Here is a 21953-nt window from a genome sequence, read left to right on the forward strand (position 1 = left end):
AAATAGGCATCTCAGAAGGAGTAAACGCAAATGGGGCAGAAGAAATATTTTAGAAATAAGGTCTGTGGCTGTCCAACAAGTCACAGATTCAAGAAGCACTACAATGCCCCAACAGAATAAACACCAAAGCCCGGGCGTGGTGGCTCAAGCCTGTAATCCCAGCACTTTGGGAGGCCGAGGCGGGAGGATCACAAGGTCAGGAGATCGAGACCATCCTGGCTAACAGGGTGAAACCCTGTCTCTACTAAAGATACAAAAAAGCCAGGCGTGGTGGCGGTCGCCTGTAGTCCCAGCTACTCGGGAAGCTGAGGCAGGAGAATGGCGTGAACCCGGGAGGTGGAGCTTGCAGTGAACCGAGATCCCGCCACTGCACTCCAGCCTGGGCAACAGAGCCAGACTCCGTTTCAGAAAAAAAAAAAAAAAAAGAAAAGAAAAGAAAAGAATAAACACCAAAAAGTAAAACACCCACACCCAGGCATGGCATAAGAAAATTGCTGGAGGCCAGGTATGGTGGTTCACACCTGTAATCCCAGCACTTTGAAAGGCTGAAACAGGAGTATCACTTGAGGTCAAGAGTTCAAGACCAGCCTAGCCAACGTGGCAAAACCTCATCTCTACTAAAAATGCAAAAATTAGTCAAGTGTGGTGGCGCATGCATGTAGTCCCAGCTATTTGGGAGGCTGAGGCGGAGGCTTCAGTGAGTTGAAATCACTCCACTGCACTCCAGCCTGGGCGACAGGTTGAGATTGTCTCAAAACAAAAGAAAAATGCTGGGGGGAAAAAAAGAGGGCATGTGAAAAGCTTCCAGAAACAAAAGACTAGATAAACGAGTAAGAAAATTAGCTAGTTGGAAAATTTTCTTTTCTTTCCACTTTAAGAAATGCCAAAAATCAGTGGGCTGGCTTCACTATGTTCTGGGTAACCCTTATCTTCGTGGCCTGCTTTCTCTGAAAGATCAAACTCTTCAAGCCTAGAGGGATTATCGGTGTGCCTCGCTCCCTGAAGATGCTGCGCTGAGATAAATTTTAGTGGGGACTCAGTTCCTGCAATCTTTTGCAGATGCTGTACAGTCTTATTGCTAACAAGACAAAATTCTGGAAGCAGCTTGAGATGTTCATATCCGTCTTTATCACTATCTAGTGTTATTTTAAATTATAAAACGAAAAATGATGACTGAAAAGTTTATAATTTATGTAGGATATTTGACAATGTTGTATCTATTTTTTAAGCCTTGAAAGGCAGACTTTGGCAACCAAAGTAAATGCCAAACTTATCACAAAGATTCAAATCATTAAAATCTCTCAGGATATCTAACTTCTCTTCCCAAACATTTATGCAGTTATACTGCTCTAATTCTGAGCCCATACACTTCTCTCAAGCAGGAATCCCTTATCATTTCATCCCTCCCACCTGAAACATGGCTCATGCTCTCATCATTAATGTAACACTTCCTTCAGGAAACCTTGTATTGTACCACTAGCTGCAATTAATCACCTCTTTCTCAGTTCTCTCTTAATATTTTATGTGTACCTCCCTTACTTCATATAGTTGTTTTTTGTTTGTTTTTGTTTGTTTGTTTGTTTGTTTTGAGTTGAAGTCTCTCTCTGTCGCCCATGGTGGAGTGCAATGGAACGATCTTGGCTTACCGTAACCTCCATCTTCTGGGTTCAAGCAATTCTCCTGCCTCAGCCTCCCAAGCAGCTGGGACCACAACGTCTGGCTAATTTTTGTATTTTTAGTAGAGACAGGGTTTCACCATGTTCGCCAGGCTAGTCTGGATCTCCTGACCTCAAGTGATCCTCCCGCCTCAGCCTCCCAAATTCCTGGGATTACAGACTTGAGCCACTGTGCCCAGCCTCATATAGTTTTTTTATGTGTTGAATATAATCAATTGTTGAAATGTCTTTTAGTTATTAGTTTTCTTTTAGTTATTAGTTTATAGTGTCTTTGTTAATGGTTTGTTTTATCCATCTTTACATCCTTCAAAATTCTGAGCTGAAAGGTCAGATTTTAAATTACAGAGATCAAAGGACCAAATGTGTTCCAAACCACCTACTCTCAAATCCCTTGTGTAATACAATAGACAGATGTTTGTTGATCTGCCTAAACACCTGCGGTGGCAGAAAGCTCTGTGTATTTCACAGGGCAATTCATTTCACTTTTAGATGACTTATTAGGAAATTCTTCCTGACATTGTGCAAAATTTGATTTTTTAACTTCCACCCACTTGGTCTAATTTTGCCTTGTGAAGCTACACGAAATAAGTTTAATAGCTTTTCCATATTTGGGCCATTTATTTCTAAATGCAAAGCATTATGATTTTCCTGTAAAATTTTGTTATTTTGGTCACATCATTCCAAATTTTGCAGATGGTTCTATTCTAGCTCTCAAGTCACATTGCAATTAGTCTAGTATTAGCTTTACTACACATATACAGGCTTTGAGCCTTGAAACTATAAGACTAAAAGGAAAACTCTTGCTTATATTAACATCTCTTGAAAGTAAACCTCTTGACTTATAGTGTAACAGAATTAGAGAAATTAGTAAGATAATGTCCTTGTCACTGGAAAGGTCTCCTTTTATTAAACTAATAGCTAGTACAAGAGAAATGAAAAATAAATGTTAACACAGAGTTCAAAAACTTTATTTTGAAAATAGAAGGCATTAATCACCTGTACTATTTTACTGTGTCCTAATTTCATTTCATATGGTTACTATTTCAAATTAATTTTCAGAGAGAAGAATGAGAGGAGCTTTGTGCCATCATTCACTATCTGCATCCTTAAACTGATATATCACAGCAAAAATTGAAACCTAGCTTAGTCTAATAGTCATTATGAATGGTAGTGCATTAGCTGTCCAAAAGTAAAACAAAATAGTTTGAAGGGAGAGTTTGAGACGTAAACATTTAAAGGAAAATACCAATTTACTGTAATTAGTATAAAGCAAAAGGTGACCTTAATTTATATTACTATATATTCTTGGCAAATTTTTCTCCTCCTTTGCAAAATTTTCTCCTTTCTCTATTCCTCCTTGCCTGCACCAGGATGACAGTGTCCATGGTGAGCATGAGAGGTGAACAGTATGTGACTCCTGCATAATAATATTCTAAATTTTGAATGGTGGTGGATATTGCTATAAACCAGTAATTGTCACCTCAAACTGACGCGTGGGAAAAGGGTCCTTCAAGCATGACACATTGGCAATAATTGGAATTCCATGCTTTTCTCTTAAAAAAAAAAATCTTTATTTGTATGCAGTATCAGAGTAGATACCTGTAATTTTTGTTGTGGTGGAGGTGTTTTTTTTTTTTTTTTTTTCTTCCTGAGATGGAGTCTTGCCCTGTCACCCCAGGCTGGAGTGCAGTGGCACAGTCTTGACTCACTACAACCTCCACCTCCCAGGTTAAAGCAGTTGTCTTGCCTCAGCCTCCCGAGTAGCTGGGACTACAGGCATGAGCCACTATACCCAGTTAATTTTTGTATTTTTAATAGAGACGGGTTTTCACCATGTTGGCCAGGATGGTCTTGATCTCTTGACCTCATGATCTGCCCACCTCGGCCTCCCAGAGTGCTGGGATTACAGGTGTGAAGGTGTAGTTTTTAAATAAAACAATTGTTTCAGTTTACCAGCAGGAAGCACTTCTGTACTCTGCTCTCAATGTTAAAGTAGAAGTGTAGCTTGTTTCATGCTCCTGTTATCATCAATAGTGTAATTGGTTGTTATGCTTATTATCAGAAACTATGAAGCAGGATTGATTTAATATTCAATATATCAGAAATCAGGTATTTCTTTGTGTACACATTTCGTTTATGTAGCAGAATGTTCCTATGAATCACAAATCTGAATTTTTGGCATGTTGGTGAAGAGGACAGAAAAGTTAGATTTGAATGGGTGGTAAAACATTTTTTATTGTCTGGGCTCTGATACACAATTGGAAAAACATGTAAGCATACATAAAATGCCTTACAGTATATTGACTGTGGAGTTTAGATCTTAACATGATTATATTCATGCTCTGGGGAACATTTACACCTTTTGATTAAAGATCTCAGTAGCAGAGCAGTTTTCTAACTAGCCAGCAGGATTTCTGCTGGAAGTAAAACAGTGGCATCCTGGGCCTTGGTGATTTACAATCTGAACTGTACACTTCTTTCTTAAGGACATCTTTGCTGGAAGGCATCATTCAGAGCAAGCAGCCACTACGTGCATTGCCCTAATAAAGTAGAGTCACTGTATAGTTTTAACAAACATTTTGGACACATTTGAGAAAAATAGTCTCCTTCAATAGTTGTTTGATGGTAAAGTATACTGCATTTAATATTTTATGTTTGGCTCTTTACATTCTCAAAGCCTCTTCATTTAATGTACTCTTTGTATGACAAAGTTCATTTTTTACTGCCTTAGCACTTTTTTTCATCAATGGTTAATAATTTATACACAACAGTGAATTTGATGTTTCATATCTTATATACTAAATGGGAATTAAAAACATATTTAATAAGTTTTTTAAAAATTTAAAATAGTATATTCTCTGCTAAAAATATTATATTTCTACTTAATTGAAAAATGCAGCTCTTTAAATAGAATTGAGTATCATGTATAAGATATTATATTGGAAAAATTTTGGAGAAACCTTTTATATCCATGCTGATGAAGTTCAAATTCATTTCACTTATTTTAGAGATTGTACTGTGGAGTCAAGTAGACCTGAATTTAAATTCTAATTAAGATTTTTACTGTGTATCAGTTGTGCAGATTACTTAAGCCCTGAGTTTTATTATCCATTATAAAATAGAATTTTTGATAATATTTGCCTCATAGTGTTTGTAGTCAAGATACTATATATGTAAAACCAAGATAATAGATGTAAAGCACCATAGAAAGTAATGAACAATTGGTAGCTATTTATATTATTTTCATAAACTACTACTAGGGGAACTATAGGTGGATTTCTTATAATAGTAATGGCAGAAGAATTCATTAAAGAAAACACTGATAGATTTAGTTCCATAAATGTTCATTAATTCTAGACATAAAAACTATAAATCAAAATAAAGGGAAATTTTTTAAACATATGCCACAGAAAAAGAAGCAGTATCTTTAATATGCAAAGAGTTTTTAAAAATCAATAGCAGATTTTTGACAGGAGTACCAAGAAAATTCAATGAGGAAAGTATACTGTTTACAAAGCAGAAAAAGAAAAGAAACAAGTAACATACAATGGAGTTCCAGTATGTCTGGCAGCAGACTTCTCAGTGGAAACCTGAGATGCTGGGATAAGTAGATAGCCACAGACATAGAATGAAGTTGGACCCTACCTCACATCATAAACAAAAATTCGGCCGCTTTGCAGACGCTGCCGCCAAGGAAAGTCCCCTAATACTAGCTATGGTCAACCCTACCGTGTTCTTCAACATTGCCGTCCATGGCGAGCCCTTGGGCCGCGTCCCCTTTGAGCTGTTTGCAGACAAGATTCCAAAGACAGCAGAAAATTTTCGTGCTCTGAGCACTGGAGAGAAAGGATTTGGTTATAAGGGTTCCTGCTTTCACAGAATTATTCCAGGGTTTATGTGTCAGGGTGGTGACTTCACACGCCATAATGGCACTGGTGGCGAGTCCATCTACGGGGAGAAATTTGAAGATGAGAACTTCATCCTAAAGCATACAGGTCCTGGCATCTTGTCCATGGCAAGTGCTGGACCCAACACAAATGGTTCCCAGTTTTTCATCTGCACTGCCAAGACTGAGTGGTTGGATGGCAAGCATGTGGTCTTTGGCAAAGTGAAAGAAGGCATGAACATTGTGGAAGCCATGGAGCGCTTCGGGTCCAGGAATGGCAAGACCAGCAAGAAGATCACTGTTGCTGACTGTGGACAACTCGAATAAGTTTGACTTGTGTTTTATCTTAACCACCAGACCATTCCTTCTGTAGCTCAGGAGAGCACCCCTCCACCCCATTTCCTCGCAGTATCCTACAATCTTTGTGCTCTCGCTGCAGTTCCCTTTGGGTTCCATGTTTTCCTTGTTCTCTCCCATGCCTAGCTGGATTGCAGAGTTAAGTTTATGATTATGAAATAAAAACTAAATAACAATTGAAAAATAAATAAATAAACAAAAATTCATTCAAAATAGATTGAAGACTAAATATAAAAACTAAAACAATAAAACTTTTGAAGACAACATAAGTGTAAATATTAATGACCTTTGATTAAGCAGTGGTTTCCTAGATATGACGCCAAAAGTCAAGCAACCAAAGTTATATTAATAAATGAGGCCTCATTAGTACTTCAAAGGACGATATCAAGAAAATAAAAAGACATCCCAAAAGATTGGGAGAAAAATGTTTGCAAATCACATGCTAATATGTACCCAGAATATATAAAAAATTCTAATTCAACAATTAAGAAATAAACAGCCCAATTGAAAAATGGACAAAAGATCAAAATAGATATTTCTCCCAAAGAGATGTACAAACGGCCAATTATCACATCAAAAGACAGTCAACATCATTAGTCATTAGGGAAATACTAATCATACCTCAAATGAGATATCACTTCATACCCACTGGGATGGCTGTAATGGAAAAGGCAGACAATAATAAGTGTCAGTGAGAATGTGGAGAGTGGAGAAGTTGGAACCCTCATGCATGGTTGCAGGAACATAAAATAGTGCAGTGCTTTGGAAAACAGTTTGGCAGTTTCTCAAAGAGTTCAACATATAGTTACCGTATTCCATTGCTAGGTAGATAATGCCCAGACTTAAAAAGTATGTTCATACAAAAGCTTGTGCATGGATATTAATAGCAGCATTATTCATTAAAGCCCAAAAGTGGATATAACCCAATTGTCCATCAACTGATGAATGGATAAATAAAATGTGGTATCTATATAGATGGAATGGAAGAGTATTCACCCATAAAAAGAAAGAAGTACTGCTACTTGCTACAGAATGAACATTGAAAACATTATGCTAAGTGAAAGACGCCAGGCATAAAAGGACTGCAAATTATATGATTCAATTTACATCAGTCAATACATCTGTCTCTATGAATTTGCCTATTCTAGATGATTTGTTGGATCATCTAGAATAGATTCATTGAATCATCTAGAATATTCATTGAATCATTAAATTTGTTTAAATCATTAAATTCATTGAATCATCTAGAATAGGCATCCATAGAGACAGAAAGTAGATTATTGGTTGCCAGGAGTCCTGCTGGGGGAGGGAATAGGCAATAACAGCTCATGGGTACACAGTTTATTTTAGGGGTGATGGAAATGTTCTGGAAACAGGTAGTGGTAATGGTTGCGCAACTTGAGGAATGTACTAAAAACCACTGCACTGTATGCTTAAAGAGTGCATTTTATGGCATACAAATTACATTAGTTTTTTAATGTTTCAAAACTCAATAGCAATTAATAGGCAACAGTTAAAATATGGCAATTCACAAAAGGAGAAATGTAAGTGACTGATGACCATGCACAAAATTTTTTTATGTCATTTGTAATTAGAGCAAAGCAAATTAATACAAACATAAGCCTACCAGATTTTTGTCTATCAAATTTATATATTTAAATAAAATTATACATAGGCAAGAGTATTTTCTTTATTCAATCTATTGGTGGGAATGAAACTTGGGAACCTTTCTGGCCGGGCACGGTGGCTCAAGCCTGTAATCCCAACACTTTGGGAGGCCGAGACGGGCGGATCACGAGGTCAGGAGATCAAGACCATCCTGGCTAACACGGTGAAACCCCGTCTCTACTAAAAAGTACAAAAAACTAGCCAGGCGAGGTGGCGGGCGCCTGTAATCCCAGCTACTCCGGAGGCTGAGGCAGGAGAATGGTGTAAACCCGGGAGGCGGAGCTTGCAGTGAGCTGAGATCCGGCCACTGCACTCCAGCCTGGGCGACAGAGCCAGACTCCATCTCAAAAAAAAAAAAAAAAAAAAAAGAGAACCTTTCTGAAGAGCAGTTTAGCCATATGAATGAAATTCTTTTTAAAATTTTGTATCTGATCTTTTTGTATACCACATTGCAAATACCATACTCTCTTAATTACTGTAACTTTATTATAAGTCTTAAAGTCAGGTAGCACAACTCTTTGTGCTTTCAACTTTGTTCTTTCTTTTGTAAATTCCTTTTCTGAAACGTTTTGGCTATTCCAGGGAATTTACATTTACATATGAATGTTAAAATTACCTTGTACCTTTCTACCAAGTGTGGGCTAAAATTTTGATTTGAATGCATTGAATTTATGGGTCAACTTGGGAAGACCGAATCTCTTAACGATATTGAGCCTGTTTCATGAAAATACCATATCTTGTCATTTATTTATGTCTCATTTAACTTATCTGAACATGCTTTGTAACTTTCAGAGTACAATTTGCATATTTGTTGGCTGCTTTTCCCTAAATATTTTTATGCTTTGGTAAATGGTATTCTTTAAATTTCAATTTTTGATTATTCATTACCAGTGTATAAAAATATAATTGATGTTTGCACATGGATCTTATATTCAGCAACTTTCAAACCTAGTTTACAGGTTACAGTAACTTTTTTGTAGATTTTATATGATTTTTCTGTGTAGTCATGTCGTCTGTAAATAAATAGTTTTAGTTCTTCCTTTCCAATCTGTTTGACTTCTATTTCTTTTTCTCGCCTTAATTCAACTCTCTGGGAACCTCCAGTAGGATGTTTAAAGTAAATGGTAAAAACATAAATGCTTGCCTTTTTTCTGGTTTTAGGAATAAATAATTTAGTCTTTCACCATTAAATATGATGAAAATTTAGTCTTTCACCATTAAATATGATGTTAGCTGTTAGATGTTGAACATATGCCCTTTATCAGATTGAGGAAGTTCCTTTTTATTCCTTCTTTGTTAAGAGTTTTACTTGGAATGGATGTTGGATTATGTCAAATACTTTTCCTGTATCTATTGAGATGTTTATATAAATATAAACATATAGAGATATATTTATAGATATATAGAGATATACATTTACATAAACATCTCAATAGATACAGGAAAACAGATACACTAAATAGATGTATATATAAAAATATACTATAAATAAATAAATTATATATATACATCTATTTAGTGATCTGTTTTATCTGTCGAGCAATCATTTGATTGATGTGTCTTATCTTTCTATCTCTTAATGTAATGAATTACGGCTGGATGTGGTGGCTCACTGTAATCCCAGCATTTTGGGAGGCTGAGGCAGGTAGATCTCCTGAGGTCAGGCGTTCGAGACTAGCCTGGCCAACATGGCGAAATCCCATCTCTACTAAAAATACAAAAATTAGCTGGGTATGGTGGTGGGCACCTGTAATCCCAGCTGCTTGGGAGGCTGAGGCAGGAGAATCGCTTGAACCTGGGAGGCGGAGGTTGCAGCGAGCCGAGATCACGCCATTGCATTCCAGTCTGGGTGACAAGAGCAAGACTGCATCTCAAAAATATATATATAATGAATTACATTGATTTTCTAATGTAAAGAAAACCTTAAATTTCTGGGATAAATTCGATTTTGTATTAATCCATTTTATATCTTTTTGGATTCGATTTGCTAAAATTTTGTTAAAATTCTTTACCTTTATGTTTGTGAAGGGTAATTGATCTGTAATTTACTTTTCTTGAAATGTTTTTGTCTGATTTTGATATTGAAATAATGCTAACCTCATAGAATAAATTGGGAAATATTCCCTTCTCTTCAATTTAATCTAAGAGTTTGTGTAAAGTTGATATTATTTCTTCTTTAAATGTTTGGCGAAATTCCCTGGTGAAGTCACTCAGGCCTGAAATTGGTTTTGGTTATTTGTTTGTTCATTTTTGTTGTTATTCATGGGAATTTTTAAACTAAAAATTTGATTTTTTAAAAATAGATATAGGGCATTCGGGCTATTTTTTTTCTTGTATGAGTGTTGGCAATTTTTATCTTTCAAAGGATTTCACTATTTCATTTAATTCACTGAATTTATTAAAATTAAGTTTCATAATATTTTCTTATTGTTTATTTCTATAGATTGATAGAGATATTACCTCTTTCATTCATTATATTGATAATTCATGTCTTTTATATTTTATCAGATTCGCTTGTATAGAGGTTTATTAATTATATTGATCTTTTCAAAGAACCATCTTTTGTTTTCACTTATTTTACACTGATACTATTATTATTTTCTTCTGTTTACATTGGGTTTCATATCCTCTTCTTTTTCTAGTTTCTTAATGTGGAATCTGAAGTCATTGATTTGAAACTTTTCTTCTCTAATATGTGTTTAGGGGATACTTTTTAAATGAAGTACTACTTCACTGCATCCCAGAGATTTTGATATGCTATGTTTTAATTTTTATTCAGTTTAAAATAATTTTAATAGCCTTTTTGATTTTTTCATTGACCCTTGAGTTACTTAAAATTTTGTGCTTTAGTTTCCCAATAGATAGAAGTATTCCACATATCTTTTTGTTATTGATTTCCACCTTAATTCGATACTTAGAGAATATATTTTGCCTCATGTGAATACTTTTGCATTTATCGAAAATCATCTTATGACCCAGAATATAGTTTATCTTGGTAAGTGGTTGGTATACATTTGAAAAGAATGTGTATTTGCTCTTGTTGAGTAGAATGTTCTATAAATATCAATTAGGTGAGGTTGGTTTACAGTATTCAAGCCTTCTGTATGTTTTCTGATTTTTCTTTCTACTTATTTCATCAATTGTTGATAAAGGGATGTTCTAATCTTTCATAATTCTATCTCATTTTGCTTCAGGTATTTTGAACCTCTGTTATTAGAAGCATGCATTTTTCATGTTGTAATATTCTCCTGATGATTGGACACTTTATCTTTAAGAAATTGCTCTCTTTTCTCCTGCTGATATTTCTTATTCTGAAATCTATTTTGTCTGATTTTAATATAGTGTTTTTGTCTCCCTTTTGGTTAGTGTTAGCATATTATGTATTTTCCCATCCTTTTACTTGTCATATATTCTTGTCTTTTTTATTTAGATTGAGTATCTTAAAATATATATATAGTGGTTCTTTTAAATCCAATCTGATAATCTCTGCCTTTCAATGGAGGTTTTTGGATGATTTACACTTAATTAAAATATTGATATGCTTGGCTCTGAATCTACTATCTTGCTAATTTTTCTATTTGCCTCTTCTGTTCTTCATTATCTGTCCTCATTTTTTTCTATCTTCTATTGAAATAATTTGAATATTTTCCAAAAATTCCATTCTGTCTCCTTTGTTGGCTTATTAGCTATGAGTCATTGTTTAAATGTTTACTGGCTGCTTTAGGTTTTATAGTATATACCTTAACTTTTCGCAGTCTACTTTCAGGTGATATTTTACTACAGTAGCCCTGCTCACATATCTGCAATTTTACTTTCTTTGGCTTCAGTTACCAGCAGTCAATGACAGTCAGAAAAGAGGTGAGTATAGTATAGCAAAATATTTTGAGAGAGAGAGGCCATACTCATATAACTTTTATTACAGTATATTGTTATAATTGCTCTATTTTATTATTAATTTCTTACTGTGCCTAATTTATAAATTAAATTTTATCATAGGTATGTATGTAGAGGAAAAAACATACTATATGTAAGATTTGGTACTATCCACAGTTTCAAACATCCACAGGGTGTCTTAGAATGTATCCCTTGAACATAAAGGGGACAACTATACTTCACATAAAGTATCAATGTAAGAATCTTACAATGATATATTTCTATATCCCCTAGACATAGTCTTTGTACAAGTATTGTCATGCATTTTGCTTCTAAATATAAAACCCCACCATACATTCATACCATTTTTACCTTAACATGTCAATTATCTTTGAAAAACATTTACATAATGAGAAAAATATGCTTACTTATAGTTAGTGTAGTCAGTGCTCTTCATTCTTTGCATAAATCCAGATTACCAACTGTTATCATTTTTCTTCCGCATGAAGAAGTTTCTTAAATATTTATTGCTATGTAGGCTATTGATGAATTATTTTAGATTTGTATGTCTAACAAAGTCTTTATTTGCCTTTGTTTGCGAGAGATATTTCTGCAGGATAAAGAATTCTAGGTGGACAATTTTCTTTCAGTGCTTTAAAGATCTTATTCCACAGTCTTCTTGCTTGCTTTGTCTCAGATAAGAAACCAGCCTTCATCTTTACCTTTATTCTTCTGTGAGTAATGGGTCTTTTTCTTCCTTTCTTTCAGATTTTCTCTTTACCACTGGTTTTAAGCAATTTCATTATTGAGGGTTTTGGTTTAATTTTCTTCATGTTTCTTGCGCTAGAATGTTTGCTGAGCTTCTTGGGTCTGTAAGTTTATCGTTTTTATCAAATTTAAAATTTTTCAGTCATTACTTCTTCAAATTTTTTCTGCCCCTTCTCTCTTTTGGAGACTCCAATTACATATTTTTTTGGCCACTTAAGTTGTCCCACAGTTTAGAGATGCACTTTTCCTTTTTACTTTTCAGTCATTTTTTCTCTCTCTGCTTCATTTTGGACAGTTTTGCTTATTACAACATCTTCAACTTCACTCTTTTATTCTGAATTGTTTAACCTGCCATTAATCCCTTTCGATTTTTTTTTTTGTCTTAGACAGTATCATTTTCATCTCTAAATGTTTTACATAAGCTGGTTGTAAATGTCTTTTACATGCCTGTATGTAACATATTCAATAATTCTTCTATCTTCTTGAATATTTGAAATATAAATATAATAGCATTTTAATGTTCTTATCTACTATTTCTATTGTGTGTATCTACTATCATTTTTATAATTTCTGGGTCTGTCCATTGACTAAGTTTTCTTCTTCTTCTTCATATTATTATTATTATTATTTGTATGTCCTGCTTCTTTGCAAGCCCAGTAACTTTCTGTTGGATTCCGTATGTTTTAAATTTTACTTGTTTAAGGCTGGATACTTCCTATCCCTACAAATACTACTATACATTGTTCAGGTATATGGTTAAGGTACTTAGAAACAGTTTGATTCTTTCAGGTCACTCTTTTAAACTTTGTTAGGTGGCCCTAGAGCTGTCATAAGTTTAGTATTACTTTTCCCTCCACTGTTGAGTAAAGATTCTTCTTAAGATTTTAAACCTTCTCCAAGAATTATGAGGCTTTTTAGACTGCCTGTTGAAAACAGGTGCTATTGCCAGTGCTGGGTGAAGACTAATCCTTTAGGATCATTTTTTCCCTTAGACTTGGATAGATTTCTCACACATATGCACTGGTCAGTCCTCAACTGAATATTCTAGGAGAAAACTCTAAATATCCCAAGTTAAGTCTGCATCACTCTCTCCTTTCCTCTCATCTCTATTATTGTGGCTTGCAACCTCTAGGAACCGTCAATTTTCAGAACTCTTGGCTCTCATCGCCTCAACTCAAGTTTTTGAACAGGCTCTAGGTAGGTTCCTTCTTCCTGTACTGTATGAAAACTTTCTTTAGGCAATAAATTGGGACAATTATATGACTCAATTCATTTGTTTGCTATTAATCAGAAGTTACTGTTCTTTGCCTGATGTCTAATATCTTGAGTGTCTTTTCTTTTTTCCTGTATTTTGTCCATTATCTTTTTAGTTGTTTAAGAAAGAAGGGTAAATACTGTGCTTCTTATTTCATCTGGATCAGAAACAAAAGTCCTGGGTGGTTTTATTTTCATAGTTTTACTTTTCTTCATTTTTCTAGTTTCTCTAATATAATACATGCATGCATATAAAACTTAATAATAAAAATATGTGACTTATTTTAATAAAATACTCAGGATAGTATTAAAGGACTAGATTTGGTAATTGATCATAATGATATGCCTGAATATACAATAGTTATATAAATAGTTTTCAATGTCTTTAACAATATTGAAATTATGCCAGATATTTTTTTCCCTAAGGAAGAGAACATCAGGGGGTGTGCGGATTCATAAATAAGCAGATAAAAATGGAAAGGCCTTATTCGAAAAGAAAAATATGTGACTTTTTAAATATATAAAACCCATTTAATAAACCATAGCATGTTACAATGAAATCTGTGAAAACAGCATTAACGTATCTCCACATATAAATTACCCCAAATCTTACTTATTCTAGATTCCAACATATTTCTCAAAGAATCGTTCATAAAACCTTTTAGTTCCCATTTACAGATGTTTCTCCCATGACCAAACAGCTAATTCTGTGGTTTAAATGCTCCACTTCAAATAACATCTTACACTTTCCCCAGTCTCAGAAATCCATCACACTACTAAAAAACCTGTTTCCACATCTGTAACTTTGGCTTTTATGATCGCCTTGGGTGGCTCATTTTTCCTGGAATTTTCAAAGCCCAGATTATAAAACAATCTTTCTGAAAAAGGTATCTGAAATTAACTATTTTTTGCTTTGGTTGTTTGAAGGGGGGGAACAGTCTAGGGTATTTTCAGAATTTAACATTGCTGTTTGCATTATATCCAGCACAAATAGATGTGACAGAGGAGTACTGATGCCAGGAATGTGTCCCACGTAGCCTTCCTATTTAAGTAAACTGATGATTGCCTCCTCAATTAGTTGAAACTTCTGGGTGGTCTTCTAGAAAATAGCTCTTTGAAGAAAGCAGTGCACTAATAATACTGTAAATGTAAAATAACATTAGTTCTTTAGCTTTGAAGCTAAGAAAGAATGAATAGCAATTAGATATTTTGTTTGTTCATATACAATTTCCTATCTCTGACCTTTCAGAAGGAAAAATTCTATATAAATCCAATGAAAAAAGTTTAAGTTTATATATTTGGGCTTAGAATTAGCCAGTAATTTGGGTCATGTGTGTAAACTATCTGATTTGTTTACTTTTATAGGTGCATGCACACACACACACACACACAACCTTCTATAGTAAAATAACTGTATAATAAATTTTAAATATCCGGGGATATGTAGTAAATAAAAAAACTCTCTCTTTCTGAGAAAATTGGCCATTATTTAACCTATTCTGCACATTTGATTTCACTTTCTAGTCTAAAATCACCCCGCATGTGCCCTTGATATTATCACCCCACTGCAGCCTGCTTTAGGTAAAACAATAACGTTGTTGAAATTGGTTTCGTGGGCACTCTAATTCCCTTCCAGAGACTCCTTTTTCCTTTGTATTCTTCTTGTCTGGGGAGTGAAAAAAAATTGTAGTTCAGTTATAAGGCCTTTTATTAAAGAAAATGTTCATTTAGGTAGCTACCTTTATTTCCAGGGAAACATAGGACAAGCCAGTAATATTAGTAATCTTCCTTATGCAAATGCCCATAACTTTGATTTTCATTAATGCAAGAGCTATGTGTATGTAGCCATTTGACAAAGAGGACAGTCATTATTTAGGTGCTCAGCATATTCAACTTTGGTCTTAGCTAAATCCACTGATCCATAACCCTCCTTGCCCCACTATTCTGAACAGGAAGGATAGTCAAAATAATTTTATCATGAAAAATGGAAATTTCCTACAAACAGGAGCTTAATTTTTGGGATTGATTGGCCAATGAACTGAGTAAATTTAAATAAGGTAGACCATGTGCCTATTGTCGGTTTTGTGAATCCTCCAGGCAAGTTCATTCTAAATGGAATTTTGCCTATGCAAATACAATGCATGTACTAAGAATTGTACTTAAGCCTCAACACCGAGCCTTGAATTTAAGTTCCCATGGTTCTGCTCAGCCTCATCAAATATGGACCAAATGGTCATTGTTGGCAAATGAATATTGACATGGTCTTCAGTTTAGTTTTCTTTGTTTATGGCTTTATTAGAGGAATTTTTAGTAGCTCTTTCTCACTGTACATAGCAGAGGGTGATAGAAGAGTTCTTTTTCTGTCCACCGTTGCCCTGAATGCATCGTTTTCTAGAGTTATTGTGTCTTCTCTCTTCAGTCTCTATTAATGTCTTCCATTTAAATAAGCTTTCCTCAAATACCCATTCTCCTAAGTAAAAAAAAAAAAAAAAAGAATCAAAAGCTGCATTTGGCAAATACTAGCACAGGAAATTTTCCAAAATTGTGAATGCCCACAAAAGAGGTCAACATCCATTTGCTTTTCATGTGCATTTAATTATTGGAAAGAATTTGATTTGGCAATTACGCTAGTGTTTTGAAGCAACTTCATTTTACGATTGAGAATGAGGACTTCTTAAAGTGGGGACTGTGCCAGTCAGCTCATGCCAGATCTATTGTGGGTATTGAAAAGTTTAACATGTGAAGAGAACTAAATAGAGAATGGCAGGAGCTCTGCTGCTACATCGGGATATGTGGAGCCTGGTGCCTCAAGAGAGGTAGCCAAAGTGGATGGTGTGTCAGTGATCACTGGGATGTCTCCTTGGACAAAATAGTTCCCCCATGACTAAAATGTACACTACAGAAAATAAACCTTTAAGTCAAAGGCATTAGTGGAGAAGCAAGAGAGTATCAGAAGACTAAAGGCAAAGAAAATGATGGTTTCAATGGGAGAGGGTCAGGAAAGAGCTAATACTTCGGTCTGACAAGAAATCCTGGAAGTGTATATGCATGAGTAGCTAGAAAGTCCTCGATACCAGAGTGTTCTAAAAAGAGAAAAGACAGAGATTGAGACAAAGGAAGCAATGGGCAGATGTGAAAGCAAATTTACCTCATCCCAGTGGGCCTATTTTGTGTCATAGAAATTCTTGTCTATCCAATGCTTTTATCTTAAGAAAACCAAGAGAATAAAAACAGCCTTTTGATGTTTCAGTACACGAACAATAACTCAGAATGTTCTATATAAATGCATTTCCAGTATTTAAATATTTTAATACCAAAGAGCAAAAATCAAAGGGATATTCCATCTTTCTGATACTCTCATTTTCCCCCCAATATATAAATGAAGGAACAGAATATGTGAAAACATTACAATTAACAGATACAACTTGCAAAATAGTTATGAAGAAATTTTTTCAGCATATGTGTTGGAGATATAAGGATTAATAATACAATGTGGACATTGCTCTCATCAAGTAAGTTGCATTCTAATTAGCAAAGTTGAGTATCTAATCACATTAGTGTGACACCAAATGCTGAGATTGAGATTTAAAGTGGTTATTCCTTGTTTAGATGCTATAATAGTGAGAAATATTTGGGGACACAGATTGCATTTTATGTACTTGCTCCTAAAACATTGTCGAATGAATGTTTTGAATATGATGCCAGCAAGTAGTTATTTATATTGTTTATGCATACGCCTGAACAGAAATTTATTCTCTTGCTGACAGGCTTATTTTGAAAAGACCTTCCTAAACTATCACTAGAAAATGCAAATTGTGGTCAAGAGGTTCCTAACTGAAGACTACTTTATTCTCCTCCATGAGAGGAATGGCAGATGTGTCCTTAGGCCATTCACTACATATTCAGAGAAAATTTGCCATTTTTTGCAGTTTTTAAAAATTGATTTTGACTACGCCAGCACTGAAATTAAATGAATCATTTTCTTTTCCTTATTTCCTGTGGGTTTTGGGGAGGGGTTTGCTTTATAAATACCACTTGCTCTTCCTTATACCAGTTTTGTTTTACATATTTGTAATTTTTGAGGGCATTTCCTTTTGTTCTATATTCCAAAATACGTGTCACCTTCACTTTCAAACAGTCAGTTCCGCCTATTAACTGCTGTTATTGTTGTTTATTTTTAACAATGGCATTTTTACAGAATGAAAATTCTTCCCTTGAAATTCAGGAATGAAAAAACAACACACCCTTCCAGATGTGGAGGAAATAAACCTCATCCTGCTCTTGAACTCCCTGAAATTTAAGTGATCTTCTTTTGTTTTCTGTCACTTTGCACCCCACCTGCTGTACTGTCTACTCCCACCCATTGGCCCAGCAGTGCGAATTTAGACAACTTCCCTAAATTCACTTGCTGTCTCCAAAATGGCAGGTGGACGGCAGGTGCTGGGGGCTGGACGGTGAAGGGGATGAGGCATGTGTGTGGGTGTGCATTGAATTTGATGTATAACATTTTTAGTCAGCATTAGCAGAATGAAGAGGTGGCATGGTTGTCTCTGAATTAGTTCATCACTAGAACACACTATCTGAAAACTAGCAACATTGATCCTTCTTACTTTATTGTCGCTATTCCTATTGCCAACTAAGATAAGAATGAACATATGTGGATTTCACTATTTTTGTCTCTCAGCCAAGACAAAGGAAGTTTCCATAAGCCTGGCAAGAAAGGACAAGCAGAATTCAGAAAGCCTCACTAGAACTGATTCTATTTGACAGGTTGGTCCTGTTCCCTCTTCTACCTTTTCACCTCTAGCAACAGCTGTTCATTGTTTTACCTGTCATAATTTTCTCTTTTTAAGACAGGTAGGCTAATTATGCCAGGAGTGGATCAAAGGGGACAATCCTTAAGCAAATTTTAAATTAGCACGTAGGAGGAAATGAGATTGGTAATTTGGCCTCAATTCTTGACCTTTCCTTTGTTTTTTGTTTTTTGTTGTTGTTTTTTTTTTCTATTTGCTACATTTTATATCTCTAATTGTTGTTTTGGCTCTGTCATTGGTGATAGTACAATTTCAAATAATCTCCAGTGTGCCAGGGTAGAGAAATGGAGTAGGAAATGATGGTGAAAATCAAAAACCCATATGCTTCATGTTCTCCTACAAATGGACTTCAAGAACTTGTGTGGAAATAATTGCAAGAAAGTACAGATAGTCATATGCTCTTGGCCAAAAATGGTCCTTTTCTATCAGAGTACATTATTCTCGTCAAATAAGCAGCACATATTTGGAAGATTTGCCCTTAACAAGTTCAGATCGAGGCACCGACAAGAGAGAAAAGGTCACACCAATCAACTCCAATAATGGAGTAACTGAATTCCCTTAGTAAATACTTCAGATAACTCCAGTTACCTCTAGTTCACGCTCATATACAGCTATGTTTAGAACTACAGAAATGCCAGTCTCCTTATTCATTCATTGAACACTCACTGAAAACTCAAGATTAGGACTAATAAATCCAGGAGTATAAAGACTAATAAAATGTAGTCCTTGTCCTCAGGAAGTTTGCACTTTTGTAACATTAGCATGGGGTCAAACTGTTTTAGATGCTTCATTAATAGTTTGAGAATCAAATGATTTTTTTACATTTGTATGAAATGTGATGATTTAGTCAATAAGTTGTGTGTGTGTGTGTGTGTGTGATGTCTAATATCTAGAAGTCTTCAGCATATGGTTGTACAGGTTGTGTACTGAACAATATCTAGAAGTCTGCAGCATATGGTTGTGCAGGTTGTATACTGTATAATTCTGGGGGCTTCTATCTATCCTGCAGTGTGCAGTGCAAAGCCACAGATGCATACATAGCATCCCTGAGCTTCTACTGTGTGTCAGAGGACATCGCGATAAACATAGTTTCTACCTTCTTGGAGCTTGCATTCTAGTAGTTATACATGCAGACAATGAGCTGGCTTCTGCTATCAAATCCCATACCATTTTTCCAGGACCATTTTAAAGTATGTGGCTTGACAATCTTTTGATATAACCCACTATGAAAATGGGTATTAGATGTATAAATGATTACACTGATCATTGAATTTATAACAATAGCTATATTAGTATGCCCTTACTAAAGAATAAGTAAGAATCTAGTAGCTAAAGGCTAACCCATTGTATTTTGAAATCTTTACATTTTATTTCTATTAAAAATGGGAAGTCTTTTAAAAGTGTGTTCCACATACATCTTCCCTAGTAAACAGAGTATGCATGGCAGATTGAGAAGATCCCTCTTTGTACTATGTACTTTGTACACAGTTATATCTTCTTATGAGGTATGTAAAGGTAAGGTAACTAACCTGCAGTGGTGTTGCACTGTTTAGAAGGCCTGATTGCACTAGGGAAAGTTCTCATTAATTTTATGTTCAAGGCTTTTTTGTCTTGCCCCTGACTCCCTGTCCAATCTCACCTCCAGCCACTCTACTATGATCACCCCACTCTCCAATTACACGAGCTCCGTGCAGTCACACAAGCAGGCCAAACTACCTCACAGTTCATTTGATTAAGCAGCAATCCCTTCCCCTCTTCTCTATCTCCTCTTTGTCTTTCAGTACATTTGAAAGATCACCTTTCTGAAACAGTTTATATACCCTGCCAGCCAGGCTGGGTTAGGTGCCTGCGCAGTCTCCCACTCTGCACAGTTTTAGTGGACACCATTCCGACTGCATGCTGGAGAGCCCCTCCTCTTTTTCCAATAGTATCCTGACTATGCCTCTATGTACTTGCCACCCTGTTCTTTTATATTGCTTCCCAACCTCTCTTGAGGGTAACCGCTTTGGGATCTGAAGCTGAGCCTTATTTCTACTTGCCAGGTATAAGGTGGATTCTCAATGGATAATTGTTTGAATGACAGCTTCGTATGGCACAGCACATAATTTAGGCACCCCTGAGATATATAAGGCTAGAATTTCTCTCTTTCGATATGCTCAGATTGTTTACTTGCATATCTGGTGGTTTTTTTCCCTATTGTAATGCCTATCCTTCAAGTCATTGCTCCCATTCTCAGGGGACGTGCTGCTGGTCTCTTCGTAGATGTTCATTACCACTAAAAAACACTACTCCTTGGCCTCTTTTCAGTTGCCATCTTCCTCCTCCTTCTGCCCCCTCCTCCTCCCCGCGGTCTGCTTCTCCCTCTTTGTTTTGTTCCTGTTCTTTTCTGTTTGCTTCTCGGCAGTAGGGGGCCTGCTTTTTAAACAATTGCCTGCTGAGAATGCACACTTTTAGAAGTCCATCTCAGATCTACGTTATATTTCCCATGACATTTCTATGGTCAGTATTCTCTCAGTATTTGCAGTACTGTGCTCACTAAGACTTATTTTGAGGTGTGCAGTTATTACTGACCTCTGAGGCTGATGACTGGCAGCTGTGTATGTGAGGTTCTTCCACAATTTTTAAATAGCAGTTCCTTTCTGAAGTGCGTAATGTCACCACTTCCCTTGCTTTCCAGGTTCTGTATTTTTAGGATTACACTTCATCATCCAGATCTAAATGTATCTGTGTATCTGCTAAAGTTAATGAGGTATAAGAGATTATTCAAAGGTCACATTATCCTCAACTGCAGGCACATTATCCTCAACTGTCATTTGTCCAACACTGATAGGAATTTGAGTCTTTTATGTAATTGCTCATGGCACTACCATGGCTTTCTATGAAAATTATGGAAGAGAGAAGCTTAGTTCTTTGTAGCTGCTCATTTCCTCTTAACTTTGTTAGTACTCACCCAGGAACCCTGCCACCTCTACACTGCCCTCACTGCTATAATACTTCACAAAACCATGATCACGTTTGAAATGGAAACAACTTTGGGGAACTTTGTATTGGTAACTGTAATGATGGGAATTTGGAGGCCAGGTTGAAAGGGAGGATCTGTGAGAGAGGTGTGGAGCTGATAATTTTGTAGTATTTAGAATAATGTAAAACCTGAGACTTTTTATACCCAGCTTCCCTCATTCTTAGGACAATAGTGCCCATATTGTTACGTATTTTGCTCATCTATGATTATTTAGCTCTGAGTCAATGGCAAGCTTTTATACTTACGTGAAAGTTTTAAATGCCATTGTTCTTCGTAAAAGAAAGCTACAAATTATGTAGATATTTTTGAAGTCTCGAGTGGTAGTTTCTAGCTAAGATTCCATGCCTATGAAGAAAGTTGGTTAAATGATTTCATGTTTTCAGGATGAACAAATTCCTCAGCCAAAGAAGCTGTAAATGAGAATTATTTAGTTTTAAAAGCTTAAAAAACACCTTCAAAGATCACTATAATTTAAAAACCTATTAGGATGAATTATTGAGCTATATCCTGCATCACAAAGCCAATTTGGAAACTCAATTTAATGAGCTTAGCTGTCAGTATTTGCTAAATTAATTGGAAGATATTGTATTTTCCCTTTTTTGAGCTGTGTAGACACAGCCCTTTTGGCTAGAACA

The 21953-nt window shown here is 35.5% G+C and overlaps 1 protein-coding gene and 1 pseudogene across 1 annotated transcript in view; both read left to right on the forward strand.

The window, feature by feature from the left end:
• HAPLN1 (hyaluronan and proteoglycan link protein 1) overlaps positions 1–21953 on the forward strand; it is an 84937-nt gene that overhangs the window by 18108 nt on the left and 44876 nt on the right. The window lies entirely within an intron of this gene.
• LOC103224123 (peptidyl-prolyl cis-trans isomerase A pseudogene) lies at positions 5392–6095 on the forward strand (annotated as a pseudogene).

Source organism: Chlorocebus sabaeus, chromosome 4 (assembly GCF_047675955.1).
Source record: "Chlorocebus sabaeus isolate Y175 chromosome 4, mChlSab1.0.hap1, whole genome shotgun sequence".
Lineage (NCBI taxonomy): Eukaryota > Metazoa > Chordata > Mammalia > Primates > Cercopithecidae > Chlorocebus > Chlorocebus sabaeus.